At 48.6% G+C, this 24,174-nt stretch overlaps 1 long non-coding RNA gene across 1 annotated transcript in view; it reads left to right on the top strand.

Moving 5' to 3' along the window:
* The window catches only part of LOC135314175 (uncharacterized), an 87,728-nt gene that overhangs the window by 8,715 nt on the left and 54,839 nt on the right, over window positions 1-24,174 (top strand). Inside the window, exon 2 of the long non-coding RNA XR_010373627.1 lies at window positions 20,475-20,556. This is a non-coding gene — a long non-coding RNA (uncharacterized LOC135314175). The remainder of the gene's footprint in view (window positions 1-20,474; window positions 20,557-24,174) is intronic.

Here is a 24,174-nt window from a genome sequence, read left to right as displayed (position 1 = left end):
GATGAGGAGCAGCTCTGGCTTTTGGGCAGTGACCATAGTACTAGTCAGCCTGTCCCTGCTCAAGCATTTTCCAGAGTCGCCTATTTTGTTGCTAAAATCCTGATTTAATTAAATTAACATCCAACTACCAAGCAGGCTCTGAAAGCAGGGGAGTGCCTGGTGCTCCCAGAGAGCCAAGCCAAAGACACAGACAGCAAACCAGCAGCCCAGAGGTCCCGCTTTCCTGCCAGCAATGTTTCACTAATTGAAGGGACAGTTTAATTTTAGCCTTTCTGGTGGTGCTGTTCCATTCCTAATTAGATCCAGCCCAATAGGAAAGAAGAAAAAATTCACTTGAAACCTGCTGATGGGTTTTTCCTCATTCAGCAAAGCAGCAATGGTTTTTAGCATCCAAGTCAGGGCTGTTTCTGATTAGCACGGGGAAGGCTGCTGGGAAGGGCTGGTAGGTCGTCTCTCTGCGAGTGCTGCTCTGCCCAAGCCATCTTTAAGCAGAGCAGCAAGACCTAGAGAGCTCTTTTATGGCTCTGTGGTGTGAAATGACCTGATTTGCCATGATCCTGCTCAGGTTTTCAGCAACATGTAGATAAAAGGCAGTGCAGATGACTTTAAAATTCATGGGTATTGCTCTTTTAACTTGCATCTCCCCTGATAGGCTCCTTCCCTTATAAAACACAGGCGAGCCTGTCTTTGCAACGGGGATTAACTTTGTTATGGCTCCAGTGAAAACTTCTAGGCACTTATTCAGAAGTCATTGCACTCACAAAACTGGTCCGAAGTGCTAATCCAAGCAAGCGTGGTTTTACTTTTTTGAGGCCATTGGGCTGCTCTTCTTACATGGCCCCAGTTTGCACCACGCTCAGCGGGGTGGCATCCCTTGACTCTAGACCTTCCCTTCTGAGGCTTGGTGATGAGGCTGTAAACATGAGCTCTGAGCTGAAACCAGGTTTCCCTGGTCTGTGCCACAGAAGAAACAGATTTTTTTAAAAAAATTCTCTGGCACAAATCAGTCTAGTCGTATTTGCATTTGGAAAAAAAATTATTTCTTCCCCTCCCCCTCAAGCAATAACTTTTTTTTCCATAGAGTCAGATTCTGTGATTTAATCAATTGCCTTTATAAGTTGTAACAAGGTGTTTTCTTAAATTTAGCAACTCCTAAAACCTTGGTTTTGAACACTGAGCCAATTCTCCACCTTGCATAAGTGTTGCAGCTTACTTCCCCCCCCACCCAATGAAATGTGTTTTTGAATAATCCTCCCCATTTTTTTTTCCTAAATGCTTTTTGATCCCCAGCGCAAAAATTTAGAACCACTCAACGTTTGAAATCTTGGATTTTCAGGGCAAAAGGCAGAGAAGCAATGTTTTCGAAAGCTGTAGTTTTTATGAAACTTGAAACCCCTTGTTCAGAGCTGTTGATGTGCTCTGGAAGGGGCTCCCGTCCTGTGAGCTGATGCCACGCTTATGTGTGAGGATGGTTTCTCGTTGGGGGTTTTATCTTTGTCTGCCTCTGGTGCATTTAAGTCTGGAGCATTCTGGTGTCCTGGCTGGTACTGCTCCCAAGCAGCATTAGTGCACCTTCCCTTAATTAATCTAATCACTCTTTGGGGTTGATGGGGGAAGGAAATGGTGGGGGGGTTTGGTTTGGAGGGGCTTCCTATGATGCCCACAGCGCCGCCTTGCCCCTCATATCATGAGTCTCAGGATGTGGGCGATGCCACTGTGGGTGTTCACACCGGCTCCCAAAGCATCCCACCCTTGCGAGGAGCCTGAGCTTTCCTCCAGCAAAGCCCTGGCGGGTTTTGTCACAGCCTGGAGCGCCTGTCAGACAGGTCCCATGCCCCTGGGTAGCTCATGACAATGTGTAACGTTGCGGTCTGGCCATAAACAGGTTTAAAACAAGCTGAGCTAATTCAAAGGTGTGAGAGTGATCCAAAGGCAAGGTGAGTATCGCCAGCTCCTCGCTTTCTCCTCGGGGCACCGTCCCGCTCATTAACGGGAGGCTGTTGAATCAAGAGCGCTGTGGCTTGTTTGAACTGCAGGGCTGCTCTGCTTACACACGTCTTCTCCGCTTTGAAGGCTCTGTCACTTTACAGTTTGCATCATAAACGTAGGCTCTGCCTACCTGCAAAACCTACTGAGGTCTCCTCTCCCTGCCGTGAAAAAGACCTTTCAAACAACTCTAGAGGTCTCCAAGGGCTTCTCTCCTGAAAGCTGAATTGCCTGTTGGTTTTGGAGGCTTGCATTCCCCCTGGCAGCCTGCCACGTGTATATTTAGAAAGGAAGATCATACCTTCCATCTCAAAAATAACCAAACCTGATGACCTAATTTAGAGCACAAGAATTAAAAGCTCCCTCTTGAACTGCTGAGCAGTTCAGGTTCCTGCTGTCTCTTGCTTGCTTGTCAGCTGTGGAGTTTCCCCACTTGACTCTGCGTTTCTCTTGGTCAGCTTTGGGCATATCGTGAGTTATTTGGGAGCAGGACTGAACCATGGACCCGTGTCTCCTCTCTGCCGGCACTGGCTTCTGGTGGTGTCTGGCCGTGTAATTGCGCTTCAGTGTCAGACCTGGACGCTAGTCTCATGAGGGGCTCTTTTCCATTGCTAGCAGACAGATGGTTGTAAAAAAGAGTCTCTTTTGATTGCTGATATAACCTTACACTTTCTGTAGGCTTTTCTGGTACACCATGAGAGCGCTATGTCTGTACACTACTAATAAATGGCCTGGAAACCTGTATAACCTGCATCCCAGCAGAGAAAACGCCTCTCTACCGGCAGCAACGGCATCCTTCACATGGGCTGGATTTTGGCCCTCTGCTCGCACAAATGGTTGCATCTCCTTCAGCAGTTTCTGCTCATGTGGAGCAAGACCCAAGCCAGCTCCAAGCTATGCTGGAGGCAGGATGTCTGGTTCCCTCCTTGCCTCTTGCTCACCGGGCAAGCCTACCCCAGCTGCTCAGCTCCTTTACACCTAGTTTTATTTGTAAATCTGGGATAAGCTGAAACTTTAGCACTGTAATGGGGTTCCTCAGTTTCTTTCTGGCTGCTTGGGGCTTGCCTTTTGTACGTACAAATGTATAATATTTAATAACGGTGTCTGAGCTCAGTTATCAATAAAGCCCTGGAGATCTGCAGAACAAAGGTTCCTGTGTGCTGCTGTGATAAACACATTCACTCATTAAAGGTCAGCCTTACCTATAGCTGCTGAACACACCACTTTTTTTTACTTACTCTATCAGCTGTATTATCTGAAGTGTGCTCTTGAGTGATTGCAATGTTGAAAGGCTCCAGAGGTAATTGGCATTAAGAATGGTGTAGTATTATTAGGTGTGCCTTAATGTAACAATCTCCATTTTCATGTATTTACTCTGTACTACTGAGTAAACGCAGAGATAAAAAGAAGGTGGAATTAGCACTTCTCTTGCTTGCACTAAAGCCAAGTTGCATTATTTTCTTTTCTGTGGGTTTAGGCCTAAAAGTAGCTCAGGTATGTGCAAGTTTAAACAAGACAAACCAGGGCCCCATTAAAAATTACTCTCTCCTGGATAATATTCAACACAGGATTAATAGTAAAGAGGCTGATGTCATCTCAAAGCTCCCATGACCCTTTGCACTTCTTTAGCACGTTGCTGAAATAAAACGTTTGTTACAGAGAAGACTTTTTTTCTGCCGGAAAATCTGATTCCACCGTTGTGCCAAAAGCAGAGGGAAAGGTGTTCAGAGCAACATGCAAAAAAAAAAAATTAATTGGGTATTAAGGGCTTAACCTGAGAAACAACCTTCTAAGAATAACCTTGCTGCTGCTGCGTGGCGTGCCATGTGCGATCCTAGCCCCATCCCCTTCACGGACTAATGCTTTCCAGGGTGTCCGGCTCTCGTGGCCCTGCAACACGGAGGGCACCAACAGCACGTGCATGATTTTAGCCGTGCAAGTGGGAGGGTTCCCGTTCGCTGCCCTCCCCAGCACAGCAAGTGGTTCAGCAGATGCCAAACAAAGACATGCTTTTTTTCCCCTGCTGTAACCCTTCAGTGCTGAGTTGCTCCAGTCTCTGCTGCTGTTGAGCCGGTGGTGTGAGCTGCTGGCATAGCCAGGATTGGCATTATACGGGTCTTCCAGGGGCACCATCACAGGCACCATGGTGGAATTACCAGTTCATGCCAGGCTTGTCTCAGCTAGGAATAAAATGACTGCAAGAGTTTGGCCTTAGTATAAGTGATGTTACATGGTCCCAGCACTGCTCATGCAGAATGTGCCTTGCATTTTAACATTAGTTTTTATCTGTCCAGTCTTGGCTGGGCTCTGAAACCCTGACTTGTCCTTCAAGGGCTTGGATGAGTCATGTTCTACACTGTACTAGCCTAGCTACTGCTAAATTGGGCTGGAAAACAGCTGGATTAAACCAAGACAGCATTCTAGGCTTTAAGGTTATGACCAGGTCTCTTGATAAGGAATTTGGGCGTGCTATAAAATAATTACATAGCAACTCTCATCTCTGAATCTTTACAAACATTAATCAGCAGATTTCATAAGATCAGTTAACTCATTTTCCCTGTGCCCGTAGGGACAGGTAAATATTACAGCTCTGCCCTGGTGTGCAGTCTGTGGCATCAGGAGGGCAAGTGCCTTGTGATGGTATCGGTGTCAGAGCCTGGGTTTCCTTGTGACCTTGCTCACACCAACTCTAACTCCAAAAGCATTGAGTCATATTCAAGTTTGCCAGGTTTGTTTCACATGTATAAATATACACCCCTGTGCTGGGTATAAGAGCGCCTGTCTTGGGGATGTGGTTTTCGGTCCCTGGTCCAACCTCTGCTCATGGCTTTTCTTCCTGCTCAATGTTTTTTCTTAGTTTTATCTTGGGAGTCCATTGAGATACTTCTGCCCCTTTAGGGATGCTGAAGGTCATACTTGAAGCAAAGGTTTGTAGTTATAGCCCATGAATCCCCTGCACAGTAAAGTGTAGCAGCACCTGGCAGCAGCCTGGAGGAGCGTATATGAAAGGGGGTGGCTTTATGGAACATGTCCAACATCTTGAGGAGACTGCAATGCTTTGCTAAACCCTAAATAATAGCTGTCAACTGGAGTCAGTAGGGTAAATTTTCCATATATTTAACCCTTCTTGCATGCAGCTGAGGTGGGTTCCCCTCTGCTTCACCAAGCTGCCCTTGACTCTTGGTGTTGGCCTTCTGATGGTGCTGTTGCTGCAGCCAGAAAAGGTGGAGGAGAGAGAAGGGATGGAATCTGCTCTACAACAAATCATGATGGCTTGTCCTCGGTTACAAGCTCTTCCTTGTGAATGCTGGAGGAAGCGAGGTTTGTGAGGAGGAGCTGGAAGCTCCTCAGTGCCCTCGAGGGAGTGGTGTGATGGTTGCCAGCATCCTGAGAATGACCTTGGAGAAACAGACTTCCCAGCTGTGGTGTGCAGGAGCATGGTCCTTGGCCGGGAGCTTGACAGGAGGGTCTGGCCCCAAGCTTTAAGGAGTAGTCAGGAGCTTCTTTAGCTCTCTGAGGACACTACCCCAGGGGTATTTATATACCAAAGACCTCAGGGCTGGGTGTGTGGAATATTCCCCACACTGCTGTCCCACATGCGAGGTGAAGCTCTGGCTGGCAGGGCGTGCCATAGGAGTGATAGCCCTGTTGCCCTTTGGGTTGGGTTTTGGGAGAGTGGGTTGTTGTGCATGACTCTTGGAGGGGACGGTCCGTCAGTCCCTATGTGTCTTTAACAGCCCGTTCAGCAGTAATTCTGCCAGATGTCTCGATCGTATCCAAGCATGTGGCACAGGAAACCCCTGCGGCCTCGTTGCTGGAGGCCTTTGAACGCAGCCCACGCAGCAGCCCAGAGCATCTGCGTCCCGGTTCCACATCCCCACCTGCAGCACGTGGGCTCTCTCGTGCCGTGGTAGCTGGAGAGGTGGCCGAGGCACTGGCGTCCTTGCTGTGCCGAACAGCAGGGTCAGTGTGCTCGCCCACCCTGGGGGACGGAGCTGGGTGGCAGGAATGCCACGGTCCCAGAGGTGACACAAGTCCTGTCCTGCCCAAGCAGGTCCCATAAGAGATGTCACCACAATCACCACATCCACTGCAGAGCAGCTGCTGCAGCTGTGCATCACCTGCAAAAGCTCCCTAGTGAGGACAAGTGATGCTCCTTCTTCCGGATAGTGTTTTCTGATGGTGTTAAGCTCTTCATATAGCTTTTTTTTATTATTTCTTCTTTTTTGCACATCCTGAAGTCCCTGAGGAGTGAGAGAAGTGAGTGGAAACATCCAGAGCACAACAGCCTCCTGCAGAGGGGTTGATCCTGCAGCTTGGGCGTTAGGAGCCTGGATGAGGCAGGGGAAGGAAGGCAGATGGGTCTGAGCTGCCTCGCCGGGGCCTGGGCTCCGTGGCCACCTGGGCACCCTGTGCTGGCCCCAGCTGGGGACTTGTGTGGGGATTTCTGGAGATGTGCCCAACAGAAAAATGTCACGGGACAAGTCGTGCCTGTTTTCCTGAAGGATAGCTTTGAAGCAGCACGAGAGAGCAGAGCTGATTCCTTCAGTAAGTGCCATCAGCGCCAGGGCTCCCGGTGCCACCGCCCCTGCCAGGACAGAGCAAAGGGTGGCCTGGAAGGGGGCAAAATGCCCTTTCTCTGTGCACCCATCTGCTTTGAGAATCAAAGGCTAACTTGTCTTTTCCATGCTCTGTTGTATTGGATGAGGAGGTTTTGCAGCTTGGTTTATCTTCTGCAGCGCTACTCAGGTTTTTCGTATGCGGGTTTCTGCAAGGTGCATTATCTTATCCAAACTTTGCTTCACTCATGTGGAGCTTAAACCATTTTAAATGTATCCCAAAAGAGCTGCTTTTGCACTTGCAATGATGTTCTGTTTTAAGTATTTAAAGCATCTTACAAGGCTCCTGAAGGAGCTGGTCTTGGTGTGACCTTTTTTTAGCTACTATTTTGCAGGAAATGCTGAGGAAACTACTGCTAATGATTAACCAGCACCAAAACATCTGTCTTGACCTCATCAAGTGTGTGAGCAGCAAATATTTTAACCCTTAAATAGCACAAGTGCCTAAAGATAATGTTTGATCACAGAGTGAGATTTAAAATAAATGGGACATAAGATAACAGGATAACGGGATGCCAGATTGATGCAGTTTGGTGTAATGTTGGTGAAAAGCACTGTTGCTAACGCCCATCAGCTCTGCTGTGTGACGGAGTGCTGGGGCGCTTGGGTGTGCAAAGGGGAGGTGGGATCACAGCTCTTGAGCTGGGGCAGTGCTGGACTTGAAATCCTGTTGCTCTTTTTCTTTACAAACAGGATATAGTGGTTTAGCACACTAGGTAAATACAGACAGCTTGGAAACTGGAAAGCCTTCCTATTTCACAAGGGCTTTCAAAGCTGTGCTTGAGAGATTGCTTATCTGGCCTGTGCTTAGCTCTGGGTTTGACCTTCTGTGCTTGTTATTGCAATTTTCTCTCTACAGCTGACACACGGGGGAAGTTGCACTGTTTCTACTGAAATCTTCCTCATTACAGGAAAAAATATCTTTAATTTCTCATGCAAGCTTTGGCAAGTTAGCTGGGAAGGCAGAGGGTGGGGCAGAGCTCACCCACAGTGAGAAGCAGGGAGGAAGCTGCTGTTTGTAACCTGCTGCAGAGCTGTCGTCTCAAGGGAATGGGAGGCTGTGATGGACCTAGCAGGGATGATTTATGCTTGAGACAACTGCTCTTCAGCTATGTTTTGGAAAAGGATCCCTGAAAAGTTGCTCTCTTCCCCCAGCCAGGGTGGCGCTGGTGCCCTGTGTGTGGCCAGGATGCTGGGCTGCCCCAGGGAGGGTACCTGCCTGGTTTTTAGAGGATGTTGTGTGTCACCTTTGCTTTAGAGCTCCTTGCTTGGAGGATGCTGTGTGGTTAGCAAACGTGCAGGACAAACCTTATGGTGTTTTTTCTTTGGTTATATTCTGACAGTTATGGGTTTGTTACAGATTAGAGGACTTGCCTTTGCCATGGAGGGAACAAATGAGGACACTTGCACTTGCTCCTGCTCCCTGGGAGCAGTGTTGGGATCTGGGTGATAAAAATGAAGTTCCACAGAGAATGCTGTGTTTCCAAAATTGATATAAACTGGCCCAATGTGAGCCATGAGCTGAACAGTATAACTGCTCAGTGAATGTGAATTAGGTGAAAAGTGCAGTGTCTTGGCTGTTGTGGCTTGATTAGATTGAAATCCCAATATGCTGACAGTGATTGTTCACAACTTTGCTTGTCCCTATAGGTACTTTTAAAATCTAACATGTCTTTATAAATTAGGCAGCCAACATGTTTTACAGGCTTCCTCATATGATATTTTTTTGGTGAACTTACGCAAGATAAAAGTATTACTTGTAATGAGCCCCGTTGTTATCTGAGAGCATCTGGTAAGCATAATGCTCTGCTTTGTACATGCAGATACGCTGCTGGGCTGCACAGCAAGGCAGAGATGGTTGGGGAGGTGGTAAAGTGAAAACCCAAACTCTGCTTCCCTGGGCAGCCCTCACCCTTGGACAGCACGGAAAGCTGCTGGGGGGGTAACTGCACAGATGCCTTAGGGGACAGGATTGCATGTGGGGAATGTGAATCAGTCTCTGCTGTTGGCCACAATGGAGAATTAATTGGCTCAGTTTTAGCCTATATGTATTAAAAAGAGCTGAGGACCTTTCAGGAGGGCTTCCATGGTAATAGCAAGGTGAGAAAGATCTGATTTTGCTCATCTTTCCCCAACCTGGAGAGGTCCCTGATGTATTAGATGTGCACCCTGGTAGGATGAGTGCTCCTGGCTCCAGCTGGTGAAGCTGAGCCTGTCAAGGTTTCCCTGTTGCTGTAGATAGGTGTGGAGCTGCACTCCAAAGCAAACAAAGCATTGGGTTTTAGTCCTGTCCCTCTTGTCTGTGCTGTGGGAAAGTAGTAAAACTTAGAGAAGTAGCCCAAATTAAAAATAATCAGAAGTTTGAATCAAAACTGTCCTTTTAGGTGCTGTTGGTATGGCAGGGACTTTGTTTAGCAGATGCACAAATATTCCAGAGCCAGCCCATCAGCAGGATGGTGAGGCTTCCCTGCTGAAACCACTTTGCTGACCACAGGCTTTGAGTAACTGCACACATTTTCCCCAAGTTTATGTTTTCCTGAGAGCCTGCTGGTAGGCTCAGGCCTGTGCTGCATCTGGCACGGAGAATTTCAGCAGTAACACAGTTTTTATGAAGGCACAGAACGACAGAGTGACCAGTGAGCCTGGGCAGAGCTCGCTGCCATGGGGTGCAGGCAGGGACCAGGAGCTATGGGTGAACGGGCTGAGGATGCCAGTGCCTCGTGCTGTGTGAGACGGTGTCTCATCCAGAGGAGTTTTAGAAGTTGATGTGTTGGTGTCACGCTGGCGAGCAGGCATGACTTGCAGAGGTTTGTGCAGCCGTGACACTGGCAGTTGGGTTTGGCTCTAGCTGGGCTTGGGCCAAGGGTACTCTGCAGCTGCCAAACCACAGCCAGTATATCTGCGCTGTAGCGGAGCTAACTGGAAATAGTGCTGCTGGTTTCCACTATGGGGTGGGATTTAAAATACCTGCATGCAAACATAGCTGGAGTCCAGCACAGTGCTGGTGTAAGTGTTCTTTGTTTTCTGTCTGGGTTGAGAAGCTCTGTGCAGAGATGATTTTGGAGACTTAAATCTGGCTTTTCTTATATGGCCTTTTCCATGTGCACTGATGAAGGGTGTGAAGATGTGAAGTGCATCAGTATATCATATTGTGTAATCGGCACATCCAGATGTTGCTGGAAAGCTTTTGTGAAACCTTGAGGAAAATTGCAGCTGTGCAAACTGCGGTGGGGAGAGGGGACAGCCACTGTTCTGGGGACATGGGCCAGCCTGAGATGAAGCTGGCTGTGTTTGAGACCCAGGCTGGAGGCTCAGCTGGAGCTGAACCATGAACCGGGCAATGGCTTGGTGTGTTTTGCAAGGAAAAGGTAACGATATCCCACTCATGGCCTGAGCGATGGGCAGCAGCGTTAGGATCAGGTCGTATCCACAGCACCGCCAGGAAACCCCATGAGCTTAGACATAGCCAAGCGACCAGCACAAACCATCAGCGCTGGTCTGTGCCTGGGGACAGGCCAAACTGACCTCTGCTAAAATGATACTGCCTTCTCCTTTGATAATCCTAACTCTAGTGGTATCCCATGAGACTTACAAATGGCTTTGAGCTTTGCCTCACTCTGAAACATTCCTTCTAAAATGTTTTTTCTTGGACCAAAGTCATCTCTGGAGTAACTTCACTGAGGCTAGTGGGCTTGACAGGAAAAATCTGGGGCTATTTGAGGCTGCAAATCTCTGCAGTTCTTAGGAACTTGCTCATGTGTACAAGCAGCTCAGATATAATCAACAGTGAAAACATGCTGTTTCTCTTGGAAGCTGTTTACATAACATTTCAGCTGTGTTTAAACCAAGATTTATTTGTACAGAAAGGCTGCAATGTCAAAAAGCAAAACAATATTACCTTTTGACAGAAGGGATGGAAGAAGGCGCCCATCTCTGCTTGCAACACGCTTGGGACCCAAAGCCCAGCCGCATCCTCTCCCCCTGCTTGCAGCAGCACCCTGCCATCAATGCTGCTTTCTGGGGTGGTTTATGATTCCTCATGGAGAATAAAGATGCTGGGGTTGAAGGTTGACATTTGTGGTCATATGAATGTGAACAACCAAGCTGCAGCTTGTTGTAAAAGGTATCTCCTCCCGGGTGCTAATCCGGAAAGGCTAACCAGGGTCTGTGAGAAGAGAGCTCCACAGCGGAATTATTTATTAGAAATACAGACTTCTGGGCGTTTTCCCATTTTCAGCTGGAAGCCATAATGGGTTTTAAGCAGCAGCCTGGACACTTGAAAACAGCTAGAATAAGCCTGGGGAGTTATTGCCCTATTTCAGTTGTGGTCAGCATTCAAAAAACCCTTTAGAAATTAATGTGAGGAAAACTTTTTCTCTGTGGAGAAGCTTGGGTAAAGACCCGAAGTGGGTAGAGGTTAAACTCCCACACGAGTGGGACTATCTCTGCGTTAATGGCCACGGCATCCTGCACTGGGGGATTATGAGATGATGGAAGTGGCATTTGGGACGCCTGTGATGTGGGTTTCTCTTACAAAGTGGGTTAAGCTCCCCTAGGTTCTGGGTCCTGAACACATCCTCCTGCTGAGCAGCCTCAGCTGGCAGCTTCAAAGGCTGCACAGTCCAAACCTAAAACCTCAATAAAGGATTCAGCCATGAGAAAAAGTACGTACCCAAGAGGCCACGTGCCGTGCATATGCCTGATAAACCACTCCCAAATTTATTCCTATCAAGTATTAAAAGAAAATGCATCTCATGGTTCTGCCTTCCCTCTTCCTGTCATAAAGCCAAAAGTCCAATTTCCAAGCCACATCTCTGTGCAAGTTGTAATAACTTATTTAAAACTGTTTTGGAACTGATTTAAGCAGGTGCTGTCCCCTGGTGCATGTAGTTTGATTGAAACCATGGATCAAGACTGCTGAAATCTCTGCCTGGAGGGGAGGGGTGGGTAGGGAAGGGGAATAGGAATGGCCACTGATTTCATCGGTTGTCCTGTGGGCCCTGGAATGAGCTTTGATGTTACCTGGGGTGGGCTGGGACTACCCAAAAACTAGACTTTGCTGGGGATCAGAAGGCAAACACTGACTGCCCAATGCCTCCAAATGGTGGCTTGAATTTCCTGTGGAGCGATAAGAGCAAAGCTGAGGCTGTGCAGCTGGGTGATGTACAAAGAGGTTGCTGGACAGGCTTTTTTTTGGGGGGAAAAAAGGAGCTACTCCCCTTGTCTGTGCTGTGATAGCCAGCACAGGAAGCAAGCCAGAAGTAGATCTAGAAAAATCAATGTTCGTAGTAGCACTATTTTGAGCATATGTCTAAAGTTCTGCTGGCATGTGCTTGTGCAACGCTCCGGTTGATGCTTTCAGTGACTCGCTTTGAGACCAGAAGCTTTCCAGATAAAACAAGAACCTGTCCTGCAACTTGCCATGAGTGCACAGTTGTTGACTTTACAGGTGGTTTAAAATCTTTTTTTATAAAACGGGGTGAGAGGGAAACCCTGATTGTAGCTGTGCCGCAGACCCTGGGGTGCCACCAGCTGTGACAGCTGTCAGTGCACAAGCCTTTGAAACGGAGAGCTGCTCAGACTAGTGTTTCAAAGTGGTGATATGCTGCGGAAAAAAAAATAATCTTCATTTCACAAAAGCTGGTGCTTTTTCCTTTGGGAGAGGAATGTTCCTGGGCTTTGGTTTTACCTGCAGGATCAGAAGCTTTGCTCAGGCTCTGCCAGTCATCAGGAGAAACCTGATTGAGGAAGATAATGGCAGCTTAAGATTTGGGCTGAAAGATAACACCTGTCAGATACTTTTGGCTGCTCCTGCAAAAACCACTTACTGCAGGGGTTTGTTTCCACTAGCCTGGGGCCAGAGGTTGAATTGAGAGTTGAAAACATACCCAGCATGGCCAAAGCTGTGTCCTGTGGAGCAGGAGAGCTGGACCTTTCTGTTCAAGGTGTGGCCGTACCTGGAGACCATCGGTCCTTGGTGCCTCCGTGCTCCAGGAACCTCATTAATACCACCAAGAGTGTCTTTGCTTCTCTGTGGGAAGCTGGGGCTATCAAATGCATCTCTTCTGATTTTTGGGGAGGGAGAACGCAGGTTGTCCTAGACAAAGCTCGATGCAGCTGGGAGTCCCCAGGGCTGTGCATGGCCACCAGCAGTGCTCCAGCCCTGGGGCTTAAATAAACATGATAGCATTACCCATAGCCACTCTGTCTGGAGGTGGAAATGTGTGGACCTGGGTGAGACGACTCCTGCTTCAGGGAAGAACAAGACACTTCAAAGGGCTCATGGCAAGGAGGAAAGGTGCATCAGCAGAGAAGGGAATGATGACAAACCCCAAAGCACAAAAAGGGGCAAAAAATGAAAATACAGACTCGGGGAAGCAAAGGGAGAAGCCAAAGCTGAGGGAAGGCAAATACAAAGGTCTGGTAAAGGAGAAGAAATCAAAGTATAGTAAAGACAAAGTCTTATATCCTCACCAAAAAGGGAGAAGTAAGAAAAGTTGTTGTGGATGCAAAACAGAAGAGTTAGGACTTAGATTAACTTGTGCAGGAAGCTGGATTCATTGCTCTCCCAGGATTCTGCTGTTCTATGCTGGTAATTACTTCTCCTCTGTGCTAGTACAAAATGCTAAATGACACCCAGGGATTAAACTGGCCGTAGGCAGAGGCAGGACCATAGGTTTGGAGCTCTGCCACCTCACCCTGCCAGCTTTCCTCCTTCCCTTGGTGGGTCTGTTGACGTGACCCACAGCAGAGCTCGTCCCTTTGCTCAGGGGACAGGGGCGGCGCTTATGCAGAGTTTGAGGTTTGGGTCTTTGTCACTGTCTAAAAAGAAACGTCAGGACCAGTGTGCTGTGGCTGGAGGGGTTGGATCCCAGCTCTGATCAAGGGGAGCCTGGGGAGAACCAACAAAAGGGCATAGAAATGGAGCATCCCTGCTTGTCTTTATTTGGAAGGGTAGCTCAGGTTTTGTAGCAAAACAGCGGAGGGAACTAAGTAGGATCCAGCCGCTGCTAACCATCAGGAGCTTGTGGAAAACACCCAGAGAAGTGAGGAGCATGTGTGGGGTGGATGTGGCCACTAATTTGTTCCACATGTGAAGCTGAAAAAATGTGTTGAGGAAATAGTGTCACTGTGCTTACTCCAGAGCCATGAATGTAAGCACAGTGCGGGGGGCGAGGGCTTTCCTTCAGCGCTCAAAACACAAGAAATTTGCCCTGGTTTGGCTGGGAAATGTTAGGAGAGAGAACCATACAGGAACAGGGCTTGGGGGCTGGCGTGTCCCCAGTGTGCAGGATGGAGCTGCAGCCTTTGGCTTTGAGAGGTGATAGGGAGATGGCTGTCGCTAATTGGGTTCTGCTTAAAATCTGTTTGCTCTCTGGATCTTCCTGTAAAATATTTCACTGCTTCCCACTGGTATAATGCAGGCAAAGCCATTAGATGTGCCCAAAATCTCTGTTCCACTTCCTCAGGGTGTCTCTAGGGGAACTGGCTTTGGGCTGGTCATACTGGTGGGGTGGCATACCTGTGGAGGTGGGGTGGATGGGTTGACAAGGTGGCATCAAGCTTAACCAACATGAGATTCACAGAAGTTTCCCACTTCAATGAAATATAACCCACTGGAAAAGCACAGGAGCTTCTTGGGCTCACTGGAGAAGGTGGTGGCTGTCCTCTGAGCCACCTCTGCATGTCGTGGTATCCATCTGCACTGCTGTCCCCATGATGTGACTTTAGTTCCTGCAACTTTGCTCCTGGCTTTGGGGAGAAAAGAGGAGGGGGGACAGATGGCAGCAGGAATGAGCTGCCCCGTGCTGTCTGCAGGGAGGGAGAGCCCCTTGAACAGGGCAGCAGTTTGTAGTTGACCTCATGTGAACTCCCGTGGGGCAGCAATGACCAGATGTGAGAAGCTGTTTACAGTTATATCATGTCCTGTTTGTTTTTAAATGTTTGTCAACCATTAATTGTTTCCATTGAAGTACGTCATGCAGCTACTGCACTTCAGCTGTGAGGCCAGTTTGAGTAAGATTTATTGGAGCAGGCTTGTATTACATCTGTCAAAATAATGGGGGTAGTGCTTCAGGGGGAGAAGCAGAGAGTTTCCTCCAGTGGAAAGGCAGAAGATGTGTTTTAAGCACAGGGCATGTCTACAGCTGAGATTTTTTTAGGGTTTGATCTGGTACCCTGACGCATGGGAGAGGGTTTGGAGACACCCTGCTCTGGGGCAGCCAGAGAGCATGGGGTGCTCTGGGTGGACATCACGGACATCAGGTGGTTTAGGGGCAGTTGCACAGAGCAGCTTATTCCAAATATGGAAAAAAGAAAGGGGGTGGGGGGTGGGAATTCTGGCACTCTCCTACATGCTGATGTGTGTTAAATACAGATGTGTGTGGGTGAACCTCTGGAGAAACTTCTGTGGCAAGTCCTTGATGCAGGGAGAAGCTGGTGTGGTCCTAGGTCACCTCTTCCAAATAGGGATGAACATCTCAGTTCCTTGTTCCTACTCTGAACTCATTCAGGTCTGGAAATGCAATGCTATGCACCTCCAGTCCTAGCGATACTGATCTTTCCCTTTCCTTAATCCTCAGCCACAGTGAGATCTTGTGGTCATAGCAGGAGAACTTCCAGGTTGTGCAACTCTTCCTTATGGCTCTCATCCAGGGCAGTTGCTCCCCAGTTATCCCACTCATGTTTCCTGCAGAACTTGCCTTATTGAGGCTTTGCAGCCCAGTGGGATGATGGTGATAAATGGGCAGGTAACTGGAGGGCAGGTGTGTTTAAAGAAAATAAAGCGAGAAGGATGCTCTGTCTGATCCTTGCTGTGGGTCAAACGCTTGCCCCCCCAAGTGACCAAATGCTGTGGTCAGCCCATCGGCTGCAAATGAAAAAACCTGCCTCGAGGGGAAGGCAAGCTCTCCTGTGTGCCCAAACAGCCGGAGGTACCCAAGGTGGGTAAGGCTTGGAAGAAACTGGTGAGGATGAATAAATATCATAGGTCCTTGTTGCTGTTCGGTGGGAAGGAACCTGCAGGTCTTCTGCTCCTGAAGGAGTAAAGAGGAGGGATTGACTCCAAGACCCCATTCTTAAAAATATTACAGCCTGATCTTCAAGCATCTTCTTGTCTAGTACTTTGCCTTGATCTAGGAATAAAATCTCTTTTGTCTGTGTGTCACTGAGTAACAATAAGTTACCAGTCTTCCTGAACGCCAGACACACTCTTGTTTTGGCCTTTGGCCCCAAGACCTGATATTTGCTTGTATTTACAAGCCCAGTAATTACTGTCCTGAACCTGTTATCAGCATAAATACATACAAGGGAAATTGCAAGGTTATGGTTGAAGCTTGCAGGTTTTTAGACTAACAAATATTTTAGCCTGAAGATATATTCAACTCTATTTTCCTTTTAAGTGGCTCTGGGTAAGATGAGAAGTTGCCTGTCAAATTTGACGGGGTCAGTAAAATTCAACCATGTTCTACTGTAATTAACATTTGAAAAGAATTTGCTTAGGAATTAGCTGTTGGCAGTGAAAAGCACCTCCTTGTATGGAAACAGAGCAGGCTTATCAGGGTCCGTACTGTCCTGTGCAGTGCTGTGTAGGAAGGGATATCCATCTATTAACGCTTGTCTTCCTGACAGTTACTTGAAGATTCATCATGGGATGCTGACTAGATCAACCACAAGTGTCATCTCCGTGTCATTTAGAAATGCAACAATCATCTCAGCAAGCACCAAGTAGAAAAGCTATTTCTACAATGATGGGGGCGGGAAGGTTTATAATTAAAAATGTTTAAAGAATGCGATGGTCGGGAAGTTGAATTGTCACTTAATGTTACCTGTTCTGATGGAATAAACTGCTGGGAAAGCTCCTCTCTCGCAATACCAAAGTGGCGTTTGGTCTCCAGCGCTGTGCTGATGGTGAAAGCAGGAGGAATTTGGATTGCAATGTCATCCAGAAATCCTCATTGTGGGCCAGTTCCTTGTTGCAGCAGGTCTGAGGGACTCGTTCCTGATGTAAGTTTAGCTAGGTCTGGACTCGTGGTGGCAAGTGTCTGCACCAGGCTGTAGCGTGACTCCATATCAGACATCAGAGAATCCCTGGGACGCGCGTGGTCCTGGCTCATGGCAGTTGCAGGGGAAGTTTTCCAGGGGGTTTGCACACGATTGGGAGGGTGAGGCTCTCATGAAGGGCAGTTCCATTCTTGTGTACTGTAACAGTATATCAGAATAAATGGCAGTAGAGAAAGTTAGGGGCCACCTTGGAAAAACAAGGCTTCTGGTTCATTTCTTTGTGGTCCCCAACTTCTAAAGCCAGGATGATGTATTTTGCTCTCTATAGTGCCCTGAGGTGAAAGATAAGAGTGTGTTGCTTACTGCAGACGTGAAATAAAGAAGCCACCAACATTGTTGCTTTGGCCAGATTATTTTTCACTGCGAAGGCTAGCAAAATTTCAGTTTTTCTGAGTGGCAGGAAAATAGCCCTTTGTCATCCTCACTTAGTGACAACTACTCAGACTTCGGGTTTCAAAGCATTAAGGAAAAAGGAAGAAAAATGGTTTAATTGCGATCACAGGGAAAATGAGGATTCAGTTTAGCAAAGGTTTGGCAATTCGGCTCAATCTGCCAAATCCTTTCCGAATAAATAACTCGAAAGGCTTTTTTAGGGAACAATAGTGTTAATAGCGCTCTGTAATGAAGGCTGAAATTGTATTGATAGACACCCAAAGGCTTTTTCAGTCGGCATGGATTACAGGTGCAGGGTCTGGAGCTGGTTTCAGAAGGCGCTGGGCTTAGCAAGCAAAGATAACTTCTGATAGCTTAAATGCCGTCCCTAAAATGCTGAAGTTGTGCCTCAAAGCTATTTTACTTTTCTTGATGTAGCTCTGAACGAGCTAGTGTGTGCCTACTGTTTGGGGGACTAGAGATTGGTTTTTTTTTTTTAAATACGCTATAAAAAGCAAACATCAGCAAGGACTGCAAAATGTAGAGCGAAGCACTGCGAGATGTAGCGGATTGGCAGCGCTTCTGGTAATTTGGGTCATTAATGTGCCAGCACAGTTGTTAATTCTGGGGACAGATGATCATATTAAAGAGCATCTGTTTTCTTGTAGTAGCTTATAACCGGTGGAGAGTTGATGTTCTGCCCTTCTGAACATCTCCACAAGTACCGGTATAATAAAGAAACCTGTTTGGAGTCTTTTCCCTTCTAAGAGTGAGTTTTGGGTTTTTTCCCCCAGTTTCTTGGTGGTTTTGTTGTTTTTAAAAATATTGATGTGCGCTCTGTGGACATTTGAGCCCTGAAGATTCCTGGGGCTTAGCTCTCTAAGCACAACTGCCTCGATGCACTGCTTACAAAACCTGTAGATGCAACAGGCTTGCTGCTGACCTCTTCACTTGCATAGCTTTGAACCCCAGTTTCACCGGGGAGCTGGGCCCTGTGTTTTAGAGGAGTCGGAGGGTTGGGAGTCTGAATCCAGGAGGATCTGGAGTGGGTTATGCTGATTTGTAATCCCTGCAATGAGCAGCAGCACTAACCACAGCTACCTGTGGTGCCTTTCCAAAATGCATGCACAAATGGCTGAGGAAATAGGCTGATGTGCTCTTAAATGAGGCTGCTGGACTGGGGTCACTCATGAAGCTTGGCCAGGCAGCAGGAAAAATGCACCACAATATACCAGACCTGTTGTACCTATTCAGGACAACTGGTGCAGCCCCTGCCTGTGCAAAGCATCATTTGGGCACGTCTCGGTGCGGCCAGATGTCAGCCTGAATAACTAAAATACTTGCGGATTTATTCCCTAACCAAGACTCTGAGGGACCAGAAAAAGTCTAAAATAATTGCAGGGATTGTCTTGTTCCTGCGTCACCCCCCACGTTACCAGCGCTTTACAGATACAGCATTGTTCGTGGTTGGAGCTTGCATTCGGGCCGGTGCCAGGCAGGCGCTGCGGCTCCCCTGCCTGCTTCAACTGTGGGCAGTGGTGATGCTCTCTTTTTAACCAAAATGACAAAATTCTCCTTCCCTTAGGGGATGGCTCGAGTGGGGTCACTGGTGGTAAATGGCTGCAGTTTCCCCCTTTGCCAGATGTCCACCAGCACAGCTCCTCCTCTCTGGGGAAAAGCAGAAAGCAAAGCCTGATCCTAGCGCTATCCCCACCAGAGAGCTGAACAGAGCAAAGAGCATCTGTGCATTTGGTCTTAAAACCTCCTTCCTTTTTATCATATGCCAGTGGCTCTGTGAAATCTCAGTTTGAATGCCACAGAAATAGAAACACACAGAGGTTACGGAGCACAGCTGGCTTGCAAGCCTGCCCACTGCCTTCCCAAGGGCTTCCCTATGTTGATAGAGGTGGCTGGGTGCCTCGCCAGGGTTTGGGAATACAGTCCCACATGGCAAAGAGGCTCTTGCTCCTGGGTGCTAAAGCCTCCAAACTGCCTAAAACCCTCAGAAATGTGCGTCTGCTGCTGGGCTGGAGGAGTTGACTTGTTGGCAGATAGAGCCGGTGGACCTTAGCCTGTGTCTTCACCAGCACAGGCATCTGGGCAAGGTGTGGGAAACTGATCAAACAAAATGCCGTCGGTTGGTGTTTCGCTTTGTCACCTCCTGCCCTTCCCTTTCTGGTGGCACTTGTGGTGCATGGACACCAAGCCTCTTGCAAGGGACTCTTCCAGGTCCTGCAGGGCCAAATAAACAAAACTTATTTGTTCTGTTTTAGCTGATCAAGCAACCATATCTCATGGGGCTTGTCTGCTACGGCCACCTTGTGTGTTTGAACATGCACTGGGTGAGTAGGAGCAGAGTGTGGTGGGCATCAGCTGTCCCAAATCAGCCTCTGGGAAGGGACATTAGGCTGTGCTGTTGTGCAGAGGCTGCTTCAACGCTGCTCCAGCTTGCCAGTGCCACGGGGCTGCCCTGCAGAGCTTATATTCACTGTTGGCACAGTGCTCAGGCTCAAATCCCCTTGGTTGAGAGCAACTCGAAGTCATCTTTAGAATATTTTCTCGGGCAAACATGCTTTCTCTTCCACATCACCAGGTCAGAGCTATTTGGGTTTTCTGATGTTATCTCTTCTGAGTCAGTTTACCTTCCTTATTGCCTCAGGGATGTCGCTGGGGGTAGCAGAGCAGATTTCTAAATCTGATTGCTGTCCTGAAGGACTGATGTTGGGAAAGCCCACCCTGGTTTTATAGCACTCCTCTGGATCTGCCACTTCCAAGTAAAATCACAGAATCCCAGACTGGGGGGAGTTGGAAGGGACCCCTGGAGCTCACCCCGTCCCACCCCTGCTGGAGCAGGCACCCCCAGAGCAGGGGCACAGGGCCGCGTCCAGGCGGGGGGTGAATGTCTCCAGGGAAGGGACCCCACAGCCTCTCTGGGCAGCCTGTGCCCCTGCTCTGGCACCCGCACAGGGAAGGGGTTTGGCCTCATGTTCAGGTGGAGCTTCCCGTGTTCCAGCTTGTGCCCGTGGCCCCTTGGCCTGGCGTTGGGCACCGCTGAAAAGAGCCCGGCCCCATCCCCCTGACACCCGCCCTTCAGATATTTATAGGTATTGATGAAAATGGCAAGATGCCTTCATCTCCAACAAGGGACTTTGTTGGATTTGGCTTTGGGTTGCACTGATAATGCATGCAGATGGGCTGCATGAAAAGAGACCAGGGAGAGGAGGGTCCTTCAGGGTGGCAGATCAGGGGCCAGCCAGGGCTGTGCACAATAGACATCCATTTGGAAACTTAATCCTTTAATTTCCCCTCATCAAGTGGGTCAAAATAATAATAATAAAAATAAAAGGCTTTCTCATGGTGATGAGAGCTGTAATTCAGGGCAACCTTTCTCATTTAGCATTCTCTCCTGCATGAAGTTACTGTCTCTTGTTCCAGAAGAAGCTGCATTTGAGAGCAGTAATGAGCTGCCCTGGCAGGACTACAAAGGGCTTTGGAGGAGCAGGTACCGGAGGATGAGGTAAGTGTTGTCGTTTGGGTGAAATAGGTGTGGAAAGTGCACTCTGCACACGTTAGTCTTCAAAGCCAGCAATAATTACTGCACTTGAGACTGTATCAGCAGTCAGGGCTGCAATTCAAGTCAGGCAGGAATACTTTGAGTAGCGCTTTTGTTCTCCAGACATCCAAGCTCCCCATCAGTTCGCCCCGTCGCAAGCGAGGAACGCAACTGGAAGTGTTGTGGCTTTGAGTTGGCGATCGTTTTCTGTGTAACCCTGTCTTTGATGCATTCATTCACGGTGCCCTGTGAATCCATGAATATGACTAGACTATAATTGCTTTTAATCGCAAAACCATGAAAAGGGAAAATGAGAAATGGGGTGGGTGGCAGCAAGACAGATCTTGCACAGCGCTGGCTGCCGAGAAGTCTGTCTGCATGGTGGCTCCTGGCAGGTCTTGGCTCTCCAGGAGTGCTGCTTTTGGTCTCCTCTCCCTTCCTTCTGCCTCTACCGTCACTGCAGAGGCTTGGAGTTGAACTGATGTTGTGGGGTAGATGCCTCCAAGATGGTGTGTGCTTTTTCCATAAGCATATAGAAAATACAGCACCATTCTGTGCAAAAAAACAGCTCTCGAACAAGGATTCACGATAGACCTCAATGAAGGAGGTCAGCGTCTGCTCATTTTACAGAAGAGAAAAAAATGGGTGAAGCAACTTGTCTCGGGTCACCAGAAAGCTAGTGGCAAAGTTAAGGAAAATATTTTGATGCACTGAGTTGGAGCTACCCAGCTCCATCACCCCCATGCGCTGCTCCTTAATAACTAAATAATAGCTTTCTTACACAATCCTGTCTAAATATACTTCCCCTTGGTGCCTTCACTGATGATGCTGGGGCGGGTAGTTGCAGTAAACATCTGGAAGAGCAGAGCTTGGAAGTGATGGGGTTGGGGATGTTTGGTAAGGGAAGTTCATCTCTAGGCTTGGGGATGCTCAAAGCTGTCGAAGTCCCCCTGTGCCTTCAGGACAGGGCAGACCCATCTCCCTGGAGCATCCATCCCCTCTCCCACGGAGGGATGCCCAAAGCGGCTGTGATTGCCCCTGTGGTTCAGCCATTAGCACCACTGCTCCCACCCTCGGCCCCGGCTGAACCGTGGCCAGCGACTGGCTGCTCAGAGACAGCCCCAGAGCCGCAGCCCAGCCGTCGCCCGGCCGGAGAATGTCCCTTTTTGTAAACTGTGGGGTCAGTTTCCCTGCTGGGAACAGCTTTAAACAGCGGAGGCCCCCGAGCACACAAAGGCAGTGTCAGACACTCCATCAGCCGCCGTCGCCACTTCTATCTCGGAGCATAATAGCAATGAAGGGAAATGGTCTAATCTCTCCATGAAGGCACTTCGTGAAACTTTTCTCCCTAAAGAGCTCTTGTGCCCTGGAACAATAAATGCCATGGATGCGCTGCCAGCCTGGGGTTGCTAATTGTATTCAAACCCGTGGGCATTTCTTTCCCAGGGCTGGTGGGGTCCCGGCACCTCTCTGGCTGCTGCCCACGCGGGCTGGCGGCGGCCGTGCCGTCCCGGCGACGGCAGGTCTGCTGGCTGCGCGTCCCACCGGGTCCGATGCTTCGGCCGCGCGATGACGTCCAGGCCGGCGCGTCCCCGCCGCACAATGCACCAGTATGGCGAAGCGCAGGAGGAATGCGGCCCCGGGGCGTGGTGTCGCCGAAGGCAGTCGGGGTCTTGCTGGAAAGGTCAGGCAAACGAAACACAGCGGAGCTTGTCTGGTGGACAATAAGGGATGTGTTGTCACAGGATGAATGAGCTGATCTAGTGGATGTCAAATGTTTACTCTGGGTTTCCACAGGGCGGTCAGGAAAGGACCGATGCCCCTGTTCCTCCTCTGAGTGGTAAAGACAGCTGTAGGAGCACCAGGACCAGTCGTGTGGGATGGGCTGTGGTGAACCTGGGTCTCTTTTCCTTCTGCCACCTTTGTGGCCAAAACCAGATGTCACACACAGCGAATAAGCCCTAGCAGGAACGAGGGATGTCATTTTGGTCAGTGCTGTGAGGCTCCAGGAATGCCATTATTCCATTCAAACCCTCTCTCAGCCTTCATTTAACCAGTGCAAGCGCCTGTCATTAATTCTGCTGTGCATCCTAAAGCCTTTCAACATGTCAAAGGCCCCCCAGTTCCGGCTGGGCAGCGGTGGTTGGAGAGGCGTCCGTGCTGTCTGCGTGGAGTGGTTTCCACATTGCTTATGGGTACGAGCTGCTCTTGTAACCCTGCAGCCAGGGTATGTGATGAAATCATGGCAGCAGCCCAGGTGGTGCTTTGAGGTGGATCTCTGAGTGGCAGAGACATCGTTAACACACTTGAAATACATGATCCAGTGCACAGTGGAGTCAATGGGATTTTTTTTCCATTTAACTTTATCAGGCTCTGGGACAAATGAAAACACTTGTTTTACTTCAGTGTACAGTAAGAATAATCTCCTTAGCCCCTGAGCTGCAGGAGTGAGAAGATGAAGGACTTAATCAGCATCCCAGTGCTGCCCGTGGGCAATTAGATCAGCTGTCCAGGGACGCCGTTACATGCCTGTGATGTTTGTCTGCAGCAGGTTGACTGTGTGTGCTGCCCGTAGAGGGATGCAGCCAGGGCTGTGGGTGCTGCTTTTCACTGCCTTGGGAAGAGGGAGTAAACATGAGCTGTGGCAGCACACATGAAATGAGTGCCAGTCCCATGTGGACCACGAAATATAGGCAGCGTGGTGTTCACTGTCCACAGGGGCTGCAGTGATGGGATGCAGGGACACAGCCCTTCCGCAGGGCAATTTGGTAGGAAAGAGGTGTTGTGTGAAGTTATTAGGGCAAATAATGGTATTTGGTGAGACCAGAGCCCTGCATCTGTGCCGGGAGCCAACACCAGCAGCTCGGTGGCCCATTGCACTTGTGCAAGCTGCACAGACCGAGGAGGTTTGCAGCCTGGGGAGTGACTCGTGCATCGCATCTGCTCCTCTTGCCACTGCTATAATGCCGTTTATTAGAGAGAGCTTCACTGGCTTTTAATATATGTTTGAGTTTAATTTACAACATTCGGAAAGATAGACAAGGTGACAAAGTGAACTGAAATATGCAATTACTTTAATTGCAGAGGAGGACAGTTTATAGGCCTCAGATTCTAAGTAATGTATTTTAATGATCTCCTGCCCTCAATGCATAATTACCATCCGCATATAGAGCTGGTTTCAGTAGAGGTATTTGGTGAAAGCTGGTTGGACCTGTTCATATGGCAAAACTTCTGGCAACTAATAATCTGAGTTGAAAAAAATGAATTAAAAGCAAAGTACATTGTAATGTCAGAAACACTTCTCGCTTAAGACACTGTATTTTGCTTAGTTTCCTAGAGACAGCTGTGGTCCATCTAAAAGCAGCAATCCAAGGCACATGGCATGCCTGATTGAGTTTGTTTCCAACCCTCCACAGTAAAATACTTGGAAAATCTCTGGGATTTAACACAGGGGCCAATGGGTAATACATCCCTTGGGAAGAGGAGATGGAAACGTTTTCTTTCTCTGCAGTTCATTACATTGGTGGGTTGGATGTTTGGGGTGGTAGTGGGAAAGAACAGTGGACTTCAAGAGAAATAGAT

Source organism: Phalacrocorax carbo, chromosome 7 (assembly GCF_963921805.1).
Source record: "Phalacrocorax carbo chromosome 7, bPhaCar2.1, whole genome shotgun sequence".
NCBI classification, from domain to species: domain Eukaryota; kingdom Metazoa; phylum Chordata; class Aves; order Suliformes; family Phalacrocoracidae; genus Phalacrocorax; species Phalacrocorax carbo.
The sequence above is the reverse complement of the archived record's forward strand: the minus strand, read 5'-3'. Positions and strand labels throughout refer to the sequence as shown.